This window comes from Cibotium barometz, chromosome 13 (assembly GCF_041138505.1).
Source record: "Cibotium barometz isolate CiBa-2024 chromosome 13, ASM4113850v1, whole genome shotgun sequence".
Lineage (NCBI taxonomy): Eukaryota > Viridiplantae > Streptophyta > Polypodiopsida > Cyatheales > Cibotiaceae > Cibotium > Cibotium barometz.
The window spans coordinates 51,383,878-51,396,614 of record NC_141058.1 but is presented as its reverse complement, the minus strand read 5'-3'; the positions used below and the strand labels follow the sequence as shown (position 1 = coordinate 51,396,614).

General features: G+C 50.8%; 1 protein-coding gene across 1 annotated transcript in view; it reads left to right on the top strand.

Annotated features, from left to right (window-relative positions):
• LOC147632801 (uncharacterized) overlaps nucleotides 1-12,737 on the top strand; it is a 32,194-nt gene that overhangs the window by 706 nt on the left and 18,751 nt on the right. The gene's annotated exons all lie outside the window — the stretch shown is intronic.

Genomic DNA, 12,737 nt, shown 5'->3' with positions numbered 1-12,737 from the left:
GGGTGGAGGTAGTGGCCAAGGGACGCCATTGCGCAGCCACTACTTCCTTGTGCTAGCAGGGTGAGGCAGAAGGCCACTCCAAGGTATGGGTGGCATCACTATGCCTAAGGATAACTTTTGGTTAGGAAAACTTCGGGCTGATTGTGACTTCAGAATTATTCATTAACAAGCTAGTATGAAGTGATCTTTAGTGTAAAGGTCCTTTCACGTATAGTTTTTTTAAGCGAGACATTGGCTCACGTTTGGGGTTTTCCGAAGAGGTGGAGACCGGCCACACACTTGGATATTAAGTTTTGCTTGAAAGGGACATAAGGGCTTGGGAAAGAGTAGCCGGGTGTTAGTTTATAGGTGTTTCCTTCACACCATCCGTCTTGTATGGATCATCAGTGTTCCATTTTCCTTGCATTCATTGAGATCTGGATAGAACATGTAACTATTTGGCCCTCCTAGCTCTTTTCACATGATGGAACTCATGCTCGGACTCATGGACAGGTTGATGGATACATGGGAACAGGGTTCTTAAAATTGGCACAAGATAAAGCACTAGTCTTGGTCAAAAGTCAAGAAAAAGCAAAAAGTCAACTATGTTGACCAAGAGTTGAGGGTATCATTGGAAAGAAGACATCGCATTGGATCAAAAAGCTAAAAGACGCTTTTCCAAAAAGCAGCTCCAAGGCCAAAAAGCAAGGTCCTGAAGCTACAAAAGCGTAAATCAAGAACTTTGGCTATATTTGACTAATAATAAAATATTTAAAAAAGAAAAGGAAAAAGCAAGGCAAAAAGGCAAAAGCAAGGCATGGCAAAACCAGGGACCCCTATAAGAAGCTTGTATTCCTCTTGATGATAGAGACCAACTTTTTGAAGAACAACTCTTTATGGATCAACCTCATGGAGAGAAACTTTGAGGAGAGCAAGAGCAACTTTGGGAAGAACATCTTCATAATCTTCTCCACCACCTTGCGCCTCTACACGGCCATCATCTCCTCCTCCTTGTGCCTGTGCCACAACAACATTATCTCAGAAACTGTCGTCGCTTGGATATGCTGCCATTGTCGCTGCCCACCTCCGCTTGCCTCCGTTGCCCTTGTGCACGCCGCCGTCGCCGCCGCTGTCGCCGCTTGGATCCACTGCCGTCGTCACCCCTATGTAGTGCTGTCGCCGTCGCAGGATCCGCCGCCGTCGCCCTTGTGTAGTGCTGTTGACGCTGCCCTTGTGTAGCGCTGCCGACGCCGGTTGAGCCACCAGAGCTGCCTCTCGCCACCGCCACCCGAAAATCCACTTGCTGGCTCCTAGAGCTCTGTTGCCTCTTGTAGCGCTCCCTAATGCCTCTTGCAACACCGCCGCCTCCTACAAAGCTGTTTTGGGCATCTAGAAGTTTGTTATTTACACATACCTCACTTGTGTTTCTCGTATGCGAACTTGGACATGGGGAACTTGGGCATAGAGCTTTGATATGGAACATAGAGCTTGGATATGGAACATAGAACTTGGACATGTAACATAGAGCTTGGACATAGAGTGTGGATTGGAACATAGAGCTAGGACATGAAGAACTTGGACATAGACCATGGACATGGAACTTGGGCTTGAACATGGAACTTGGGCATGGAACTTGGATATGGAACTTGGGCATGGAACTTGGATTTTGGACTTTGATTTGATCTAGACTTGGATTTGGATCTGGACTTGGATTTTTGACTTGGATTTGATCTAGACTTGGATCTGGATCTGGACTTGGATTCATTATATTTGGATTTGGATATTGAATTTGGTACTAGCTCAGTGAGGGATACTTGTGGGTCATCCCTGTGGTGTGCTCGGCATTAGAGATCTTGTGTCTCGACATCGACATCGACTTGGATATCCTACATTGGCATATCTGTTTGTTTTGTATTCATTGATTGTATTGATCTTGGCCAGTGTGCCCATGGATTGTTCCTGAATAAATTCCTGAAAGTGGGCGGATTGTGCAAGATCCCTATTCCCTTCTCCCTCTCCCCTCTCTCTCTATATCTTTATCTCTTGGACACATGGTAGAATTTGTCACGGCACGCCTCGTTGGGCTTATAGTGGTATTAGAGCTCTTGAAGGAACTTTCTTGGGGTGACAGAACCATGGCAAGAAGAGAGGGATACCAAGGGCCTAATGAAGAGAACAACTATGAGCCCAATCCAAGACTTCAGGATGGAAACCGGGATCATCAGAAGAGTATCATGGCTTTTAACAGTCCATACAGTTTCTTCAAGATGAAGAATTCCTTGCTTGGAGAACCAAGAGGGAACATGACCGAAGAAGGGCTTAGCTATTTGAAGACTTTATCAAAGAACAAGCCACTGAGGCCGAAGGAGTGGAATCTGCCAAAGCTTATCTACGAGCCAAAGGAGTTACCATTGCAGAAGGATCTAGAGCTACTTGGTCTATTTCTTGTGGAGAAAACAGGGAGGTTATTCCCAAGCCTACTTTCTCAGATGCAGCTTCTTCGGGACAGGTAAGGGAAAGGAAGGCAAAGGAGACTACATCAACCGGCAAGATGGACTTCAAGCCGGGAGAAGAGCGTCAAGTTTGATACTTTTCATGGAAAGCAGAATACCCAGAAAGCTTTATCCTTTGTGAACCAATTTGATCTTGCTTTTGGAGGTGACGACCACTTCGAAAAGTCGAAGCTTCGCATGGTTCGTATGCATTTGAAGGATGCCGCCTTGAATTGGTGGCTAAGAGTAATACAAGAAGTTTCTACCTGCAAACTTTGAAGCTGATGTATAGAAGGAATGAGATGAGGTAAAGCTGAAAGGTGGTGGGAATGTGGCATCATACCTTAACAACTTTTCAACACTTTCTTTGAAGCTTACTTCTTCTACCCCATTCCATCACAAATGGAAATGCATAAGTCTGTCAATGGATTGCAACCTAAGCATATGCAAGCAGTTTACTTGGTGAGACCAAAAACATTGGAAGAAGCTCAAGACAAATCTTTGCAAAGCCGAGGCCTTGTACATGCCTTGGATGGACGGCAAGACAAAGAACGACAATCGGAATCCATCTCAAAGGAAGAAGTTTAAAGACTGATCTCCATCAAGAACCGATTTTCTAGAGAAGAAGGATGGGAGTGGAGACAAACCCTCACTCTTTCGAAGAAGATTGTCTCTGCAACATGAAGAATATGCCAAAAAAGGGAAGTGTTTCCAATGTGGAAACAAGGGACATATGGTTGCAAATGGTCCTGTCAAGCCAAAGCAAGAAGTCAGAGAGATCAAAAGATTACCAGATTGACATCATGCCAGGATGTTCGACGAGTGGTTTGTAGTGGATGTTAGTCCATTGCATGTTTTGACAAATAAAGCCGTGGAATCTTTGTGGACCAAAGCTGAAAATAGAACCCTTTTGAAGCATTGAGACTTTATGCTAGCAAAGGACCAGTGTTGGTTATTCTAGACCTTTTCGTGGTTAAACATGATGAGATTGCATTGGAGCAGCCTTGAACCAAGCAGAGCATGTTGTGGCCTATGAATGTCAAAGACAACAAGGTAGCAGATGCATTATCTCGGAGACCCGTGAGCTATGCCGTTTCTATGGGTTACCATATGGATTTCACTTTGATGAAGGATCCTTATGCTACCAAAGAGGATTTCAAAGATGTTTTGGAACAGATTGCGGAATGAAGATTTGGTGACCTTTTTGTTCATCAAAAAGGATTTTCTTATGATGTAAACCCACATTATGTGTGACACAAGGAACCGAGGCCAAGGAAATGGAAGAATGCCATGCTCCTTTCTACATGGGGCATAGAGACACCTTGACTACACTTCAAGTTTTGGATTATTACTTTTTATTGGCCTAGCTAGTATGAGAAAGGACATTGAGCTTTATGATTCGAGAATGTTTGGTTTGTCAGAAGGTCAAGTTTAATCGACAAACACCAGCAGGGCTATTGCACCCATTGAATGTTCTATGGGAGAGTATTTTTATGGATTGGATTGCCAAAGTTAGGGAATGATGGTATATGGATCTTTTTCACGATACCAAGAAGATCTACCATGTATGTCATTGGTTGGACCTTTCAGATTATTGGAGGATATATAATGCCTTCCATGGCCGTTTATGGAAACCATGTACAGGGTTACCTCCAGAGGAGCTTGTATTGAAGGATAAAAAAGCCATAACAGATTGTGTTTCATTCTATGAGAAAAAGAGGAAAGACAAAGGTGAGAAAGTACTTCACAGTCGGCAGTCATTGTGACCAAACGGCCTAGATGACTGTATTGGATTTCGTAGTTGGGCGGTCATTGCGACCAGATGGCCGAGATGATTTGTATTGGATTTCACAGTCGGGCTGACCAGATGACTGTATTGGATCTCATAGTCGGGCAATCATTGCGACCAGATGGCCCAAATGACTGTATTGGATCTCATAGTCAGGCGGTCAATGCGACCAGATGGCCTAGATGACTTTGAAGAATTATCAGGTTTGGAATGAAAGTCTGAGCGGTCCTAGTGGCTAGATAGCTCAGCCTGGTTTCCGATGAAACCAGACATGACAATCTATGAAGAGGAAGATCATTACTTGTGCATTGCATAGAAGTATGTTTGAATTTCTTTTGACTTTGTGTGATGTTTTTGATGTGTGGACAATGCTTGGATTTATGGCATGTGATATCTCTTGGGCTCTAGACTACCAGGGCAGTACCTAGTCTACCCAGTAGACACGAATGATACGTACTTGTTTGTTGACTAGCTTGTGTCTAGTTTTTGCAGAAGGTGAGTATGCATTTATTTTATCTAACACATGTGACAGGCCATGACGAAGTACCATCAAGAACAAAGCTATTGGTCAAAGAAAAGGCATTGAGATGTTGCCAGATGCAAGGTTGCATCAGCACGTATGTACCTTATTATAAGGTACATTTTAGTGTACAGTACGGTACAATACTGAACTCTACGGATCCGTATGTGGCAATTTCTCTCTCTCTCTCTCTCTCTCTCTCTCTCTCTCTCTCTCTCAACTGGCCTTTGGTCCAAGATCCTCCCATAGTTAACGATTTTTCACCGCCGGTAGGCGCTCACTTGTATAGCCACTTATTTATCCACCCATAGAGCGATGCTGTCGATGAAACACCCAGGGGGGTTTTGAACCCAAGACCTCTTGGTCCTAGGCAAACACCTTCACTACTTCAGCTATCGCCTCATTGGAAAGGACATGGCAGTTTTTACAAAATTTTAGGGCAAAAAAAAACCCTAGGCTGGCCGTCGTCACCGATTTTAGTGGACTTATGCAAAATTGCCATTGTAAAGCTTGTTGCTATTATAAAAGGTGATCTTGTCCAACTCTCTCCATCTCCTTTGCTCTCTCTTTGTTGTTTTGTTTATGCTTCCGCCTATGCATTCTTCAACATGGTATCACTCGCTTAAGTTTAGGCTGCTCCATCATTCTGCAATTTGCTCGCCATCTTCTTCTACTGTGCTGTGCGTTTGCTTCCATTACTTCTCTTGGCTGCAGATCATCATCAAATAGTGGCTGTGTTTTATCACCTTGCTGTGTTTTCTCTGGTCACAGTGAAGCTGAAAATTTGCTGAGGGGATTCGATGGCCTAAATGGGCTTCAATTCAGGTGTGCTTCGGCTTGGGAGACAAAGGATGAGATCCCCCGTACAGTCTCTGCGGGTGGCTCCAATCTCCCCTCAAAGGCCGTAAAGCACCGGGCCCTCCAGGTGAACTAGATGGTGAGGCTGCTGAGGAGCTCCCATCGTAAATCCCGCTCCTGTGTCCAGCTGGCGGACGAGAAATCCGGTGCCGGAACCAGGCGAGGCTGGCCCCTAATAAATCTGATGGCCTGACTGCCCTGCTCCATCTCATAGCCCATAGAGCAGGCCCTGACGAAGTCGACCAAGCAGCGGCACCCCACGTAAACATACCCTCTGGAGAGAGGGGAGCCAGAATACGTAGCATCCGTAGCCAAATCTGCTGCGCCTGAGGGCAATCCCAAAGGCAGTGTCTCTGTGTCTCCACTGGGTGGCCGCATCGGACGCAGGCCGTCGGAAGACCGGTGTAAATAAGCCAAGTGCCAACTGCTGAGCCCCTGTGGGCGACCAGCCACTGAAAAGTCCAGATCCTGCGGGCCTGTCGACTAGCCCAGAGCCGAGCCCAAAAATCCTCCAGGAACTCCTGTGAGAGTCCCTGTAGCCGCCAATGCCCCGTTGCCGCTGGAGAGACCGTCCTCCTTGCCGTCAAAATATGCCGCCCCTGCCGAACAGTATACTGGAAAAGGGTTATCTCTGTGGCCTCAAGGGATGCATAAGGATCATGCCACTCGTACTCCCCGGGGTCCCATTGTAGCCGGGCCAAGGGACGCGCGCTGCATATGCCCATATGCGCCAATCCGGGAGCACATCAGCAGGATCAGGGTCTATAAGCCACTTCCGAGAAGCGGCGGCCACTACCCGAATCCTCTGAAAGGTGCACTCTGCAACCAAAGGCGACTCCACCTCCACTCGCTGGAGTCTGCCCTCATCCTGAATCTCATAGTAGAGGCAACTGCCATCCTCAGTGCAAGCTCTGACAGCAATCAGGATCTCCAACTGTGTAAAGGCTCCCATCCACCGTGGGGTCACTGGCTCGAGAGGCGTGAACCACTCCTCTGTGAGTGCCTCCTGAATATCATCTCTCATAATCAACCCCCCTCTAAAGTGACTCAGCCTCTCCACCTGTATCTCCTCTGGGAGACTGCAGAAGGCCTGCCAGTCTCCAAAACTACGAGCTGGGCCTGCCGCTAAAGGCCCCCAAGCTAAACGAGGCCGAGAACCCAGCATATGACCCTGCTCTGTGCGAACCGCTGGGCTCCAGATGAGCGGCTGTCTGGCCCGCTCCTCAACACAAGAAGGAGGTCGCTGAGAGAGCCCCGGTCTCAGCAGCTCCCAAGCTCTCAGGATACTCAAAGCAAATCTGTCCTCCCATCCTCTACTGAGGCCTGTCCTCCTCATCTCTATGAAGATCCAGCGAATCTCTGGTGCCCAAGTGCCCCTTGCTGGGGGCGCCCGAGCCTGCAGCCGCTGCAAGAGGAGCTCTTTCCAAGGCTCAGCGCCTGGAAGCAACCCTCGAACAATTAGCTTCCCCAATAAGGCTCTGCTCTGATCGACTGGATCTATAATGCCCAAACCTCCCTGAGCCAGCGGAAGTGTAATAACTGCCCATGCAACCTTTGCTCGAGCTGGCTGACCGTCCCGCCCAGACCACAGAAAGTTCTTGATCAGCCTCTGTACCTGGCTGATGCAAGAGCTCGAGAAGATCCAGCAAGACGTAATGCACCACATGGTCGCTAACAGCACCTGATTTGCCACCACCACCCTCCCAGCCAAGGATAGTCGAGCTGTACTCCAATACAAAAGCTTCTTCCGAATGCTCAGAAGAAGCGAGGCAATCTGCTGCTCAGGTGACAAATCTAGGCCAATCTGGCATCCCAAATACCGCACTGCTGTGCCTGGAGGAATCCATCTAAAACCGGGGTCCGGGCTCCATGCCGGAGTGGGAGCACTACTGATCCAAAAGGCCATTGTCTTGCGCCAATTGATCAATGCTCCCGAAGTTGCACTAAAAACCTGGAGCGACTGCTCTGCCCGAAGAAGATTGGCCTCTTGGCCATGCAAAAATAAGCCCGTGTCGTCTGCAAACTCAGCATCAAGCAGGTCCTCCCCCCGGACTGGGAGCTGTAGTCCTCTCATACCAACCTCCTCTGCCGTCAAATACATGCTCATAGCCTCCGCAAAGAAGAGAAAAAGAAAGGGGGCGAGAGGACACCCCTGACGGACTGATCTGGTCAGCTCAAAACTCGGCCCCCGTCCTCCTGCAATCAACACCTGGCTACGAGCTGTGGAATACAGAGCCGCCACCCCTCTGATCCATCCTGGCTCAAAGCCCAGGCGAAGCATAGTGCCCTCTAAGAAACCCCAATCAACTCTGTCGTATGCCTTCTCAAAATCGAGAAGCATCACGACCAAGTCCTCGCCAAGAAATCTAGCTCTGGCCGTTGCCTCCCAGAAAGTAAAGATGTTGTCAAGGATACTGCGCTCCTTGACAAATCCTGTCTGAGTAGCATGAATCAACTCCCCCAGGAAGGGCTGGATCCTCAAACTCAAGGCCTTTGCTAAGACCTTGTAGACAGTATTGAGGATCGTAATAGGCCTCCAATGCCGAATATCATCTGATACTCCCTCCCCCTTGGGGATAAGTTAGATCAAGCCCTCTGAAAAGCTCTGCGGCATCACCCCAGTGTCCAAAACATGCTGAAAGCCCCTACGGAGGCCTGGCCCCAAAAGGTCCCAATAGCGCATAAAAAAGGCCGGCGTTAGTCCGTCCTCCCCTGGGCAACTATGTCGCGGCAGGACCCTCAAGGCCTCGACAAGCTCAATCTCTGAAAGAGGCGCACCAAGAACTGAACGCATACGATCTGTGACCCTCCTCTGCACATGGGCCCACATAGTCTGTCTGCAAGCATCTCTGTCCTCAGTGGCTGGCTCCGCTGAAAGCAGGTCTCTATAAAATGCAGTGGCAATGGCTCTGATCTCCTCGGGCTCAGTAGCTACCGAACCATCCGGTCTACCAAGCTGACGGACTCCTGCCCGAGCATGGCGGGGTCGAGTGATCTCAAAAAACTCACCAGTCACTCTATCACCAAGCTGCGTCCACTGAGAGGCCTGACGACGATAGTAAAACTCATGTCTCTGCTCCTCTGCCTCTCTAACCTCCTGGCGTGCTTGGCTCAGCTGGGCCGCCAACCACTCACATGCAGGCTGCTGCTCCTGGAGGCGCTGTAACGAGGCAAGGCTGCGTCTCAGCCGATGCTCCCTCTCGCGAATCTCTCCCAGCCGTGTCAAAGCTGCAGCGTGCAGAAAAGAGCTAAGCTCGATGAGTCCCTGGGCACACTGGCCTGCTGCATGCCGGTCAAAGCACTGACTATCATGCCAGATCCTCTCAATGTCCTCAGCGAGACTGGGATCTGTAAGTACCCTCTCTGGGATCCTCAACTGCAAGCTGGGCTCCCGTGTCCTCTCCTCCCATGTCAGGATAACTGGCGCATGATCTGAAAATGAGGTGCCAGCGAGAATGCCGACGGAGCCCCCTCGCTCCCCTAACTAGTCGCCCACATAAAAGCGATCAATCCGTGATAGATTAGTCCCTCCCTGTCGGCGATCTGACCGAGAGAAACTAAGACTGTCCTGAGAACGGGAGAAGGCCCCATGCTGCCATGCATCAGTGATCCTCAGTGTCATGCAAAACCGGTCCCAAGCTGCAAGCTCCGTGCCGTGCACTGTAACATGACTGCCTCCCACCCTATGGGCCGGGTCCTCAAGCATGTTGAAGTCTCCCCCGACACACCAATGTGCGGCCTGTGGCAATGCATCCGTAACCTGGTTCCAGAACTCTGCTCTGGCACTAGCATGATTAGGCGCATAGACCTTGAGCACGCCCAATAGCTCATCATGCATCCTCAGAATGACATACTGTGCTCTACCAGGCACAATGATCCCTCGATCCACAATGGCCTGCCGCCATACATCTGCAATGACCATGCAAACTCCTCCCTATCCACCCAAAGGACCAAACCCTGCAGACCAAAAGGTATCCCATCTACCAGGCATCACCGAACCATATCTCCGGATCCTGCTCTCACCCAAGTGGTGCTCCTGCATCATCAAAATATCAATGTTGCCACCAACCAGGCATCTCTGAAGCTCCTGCCTCAAGCAACCTCGATAGCGTATAAAATGTGCTCCGCCCAGGTCCTGTACATTCCATGAGATGATCCTCATGGATGACCTGCTGAGGTAGATGCTGTCTTAGCCGTGCGGCGGGCCTTCGCAAGCGGCTTGGATGGAGAGTAGCCCCCATCCGAGCGGCTGCGAATCTGCCCACCCGGTGTACTGCAAGAATCACGGATCAGGCGCCAGTGGCTGTGGCCCATGGCGACTGCCTCCCGCTCTGACAGAGCAACCTCGTGTATACATACATATCCAGGGTCGCGTGCTAAGTCTGCCACTATACGCACGACCAAATGACGAATCCCTGAGGCATCCACACTCCCGGGATCCAGGAAAAAATGAGCCAACTCCCAGAGCCGGCCTATCACATCTGTCACCTCCAGGTCGCTCACATGATGAGAAAACTCAACTGCCTGAGTCTTCAAAGTGCTAAGAGCGAGCTCTAGAGTCCACTCCCGGTCGCAAGGGCCACAGAGAGGGAACGAGAAGGCCACTGCTGAATCAAGTGCCTCCTCCCCGCGGGCCGGAGGTATCACTACATGAACTCGGATGGGTGCTGGCTCATGGGGGCCCTCTGCTCTAAAAAGCCGAGTGAAGGCGTAACCGAAAGCCTCTGATCGCTGTCTAACACCGAGGCGACTCAGCCGACTGCGGATATAGATGATATCCGTGAAGCCCGAATCGGCATGGTAGGTCTCCTCTGTGGTGCTCGAGCGAGGTCGGTGCTCAGTGCCCTCCGGACTGCGGGCGAGCGCCAGGGGACTGCCAGGGTCTCCCGGGAAGGTGAGGCGGGTGGGGGGGGGAGGAGGGGGGGGGCGAGGGGGGCGGAGAGGGAGCCGCTGCCGAGACCGGAGCGGGGGCGGGAGGAGGCGAAGGTGGAAGCGAGGCAGTGGGAGGGGATGGGGGTGGGGGGGGTGAAGGAGGGGGTGCTGGCATCTCCTGGTCCTCAGTCGCTGCAGGGGTCTCCTCCTGGAGGGGAGCAAAGCTGTTCCTCACGGGAACCCAGTGAGGCTGAGACTGTGGCTGCTGCTGCAGCAGTCTCTGTGCGTGCTGCTGTGACTGTCTCCCTCGGCGGCGCCCCTGTCCAGGCTGCCACTCCGAGGTCTCTGTGGCCTGAGCAGGTGTCCCGGAGGCAGCCTGCCGTGCCGCATCTGTGGGCGGGCCATTAGGGGCCTGCTGCTGTGGTGAGGGTCGAGGTCTCCTGCGAGGGCAGGCCTTGGCCAGATGGCCGACCTGCCTGCATATGAAGCACTGGTTCGGGAGCCCCGAGAACTCCACTCTCTGATCAATCCATCCCCCCCTCCCCTATCCTAGGTAGCTGAATGACCTTAGGAAGGGAGGAGATGTCAGACACCAAAACTCTGACGGAGGGTAGCCTAGCTGCTCTGGCCACCACTGAAGCTGCTGTGGGGCCAGTCTCGAGTTCCGAGCCCACCAATGCTCCTAGCCGAGAGAGAAGCGGAAGATACTCCCGGCGGAGTCCAGGGAAGCAAACTGTAACTCTAGCCTTTCAACTGTCAGAATATGCAGCGGAGATGATGACCAAATCTGGGAACACAAGAGCAAAAACGCAGGCAGAAAAAACAGCACAAAAAGAGAGAGATGTAGGCGTGTAACTCTGCTCTGATATACACAAGAAGATCCCGAGATATGATACAAATAAGGCATGGGGGTGGGGGCCTATTTATATGCCCCCACAAGTGCAGTCGGCCTGCTGAAAAAGGGCTCCACGACTGCATATGCAGTCGGCCAGCAGCATGCACCCAGTCGGCCAGCTCTGAGGAGTCCACGACTGATCAAATACAGTCGGCCAGCTCCAATACACATATCAGATGTAGTCGGCCAGCATATAGATCCTCCTGCCAACTCAGGGATGCATCCCAAGCCACAGAAAAATGGGAAAAAATGGGGGAAAAATACGGAGAGTGGGGAAAAATGGGAAAACACCTCATAAGGGCGGGCACACCCACAACAAAGGCCCTGGTGTATAAAACTGGACACGAGATGACTTCTAACACCCCCTCTCAGCTCCTGGCTGTGTAACCAACCACTGGGAGCTGGGGTGCCGCTTGAGCAAATCCTGAGAGCGACTTCGTGAAGAGGTCCACCGTACTGTCCTCCGTCGAACAGAACTCCAGCAAGATGTCATCAGCAACAATCTGTTCACGAACAAAGTGCCTCTGGATGACCAAGGGTTCCTCCAGTGGAAGCCCAAACCTGCCATGCAACCTCCTCCTGCTCCGTAAAACTGCTCCTGGGCCATAAGTAGATCTCCTCGTGTCCGGATCTCCTCCCCAAACCGAGTCACTCCAACCGTGGAGTCGAACTCCATCCAACAATCCCCCTCCTGTGTACAAGAGTCTCTGATCCTTCGCATGTCGCAGAAACCACAGGAAACGCAATCCTGCCTCCCAAAGAGACATCTGCAACCAAGAGCTCAACTGCCTCATCAGGAAGCCCCCGTCCAATCCGGTGTCCATCAACCAGATCCATGAACCATACAGCTTCTGAATCACTGAGACATCACACTGCTCACAAGGATCAACACCTGTTACGGTGCACAAGCAAGTCCTGGAAACCTGATGAAACCTGTCAACAACCCCCTCTAAATCCGGAACCACAAAGCCTGGAGAAACCACCTCCTTCTGCAAGTAAGCACCTGTCACCTGCCTGGCTTTCCGAAAGGTCCCCGTGGAAAGAACATCCTCAACTACTGGAAGTTCTATGTCCCGAACACGACGAGACATCAGAGCATAAGTGACCTGTTCAGCTTCCTCTGACTCACGAACACAAGAACTACCAACCTCAGTACTGGAAAGTTCCTGCCAACTGCTGCCATCTACTGGTAAGCTATCCACCACCTGGTCTCGGAAAGCTCGCACCTGCAGCGTATCCACACCTGAGTAGCTATTACCATACTGCCACTCATTACAATCTTGAGGACCTGGGAGAGAGAGTGCTGAAAGCCTGTAGACTCCATTCTCCACT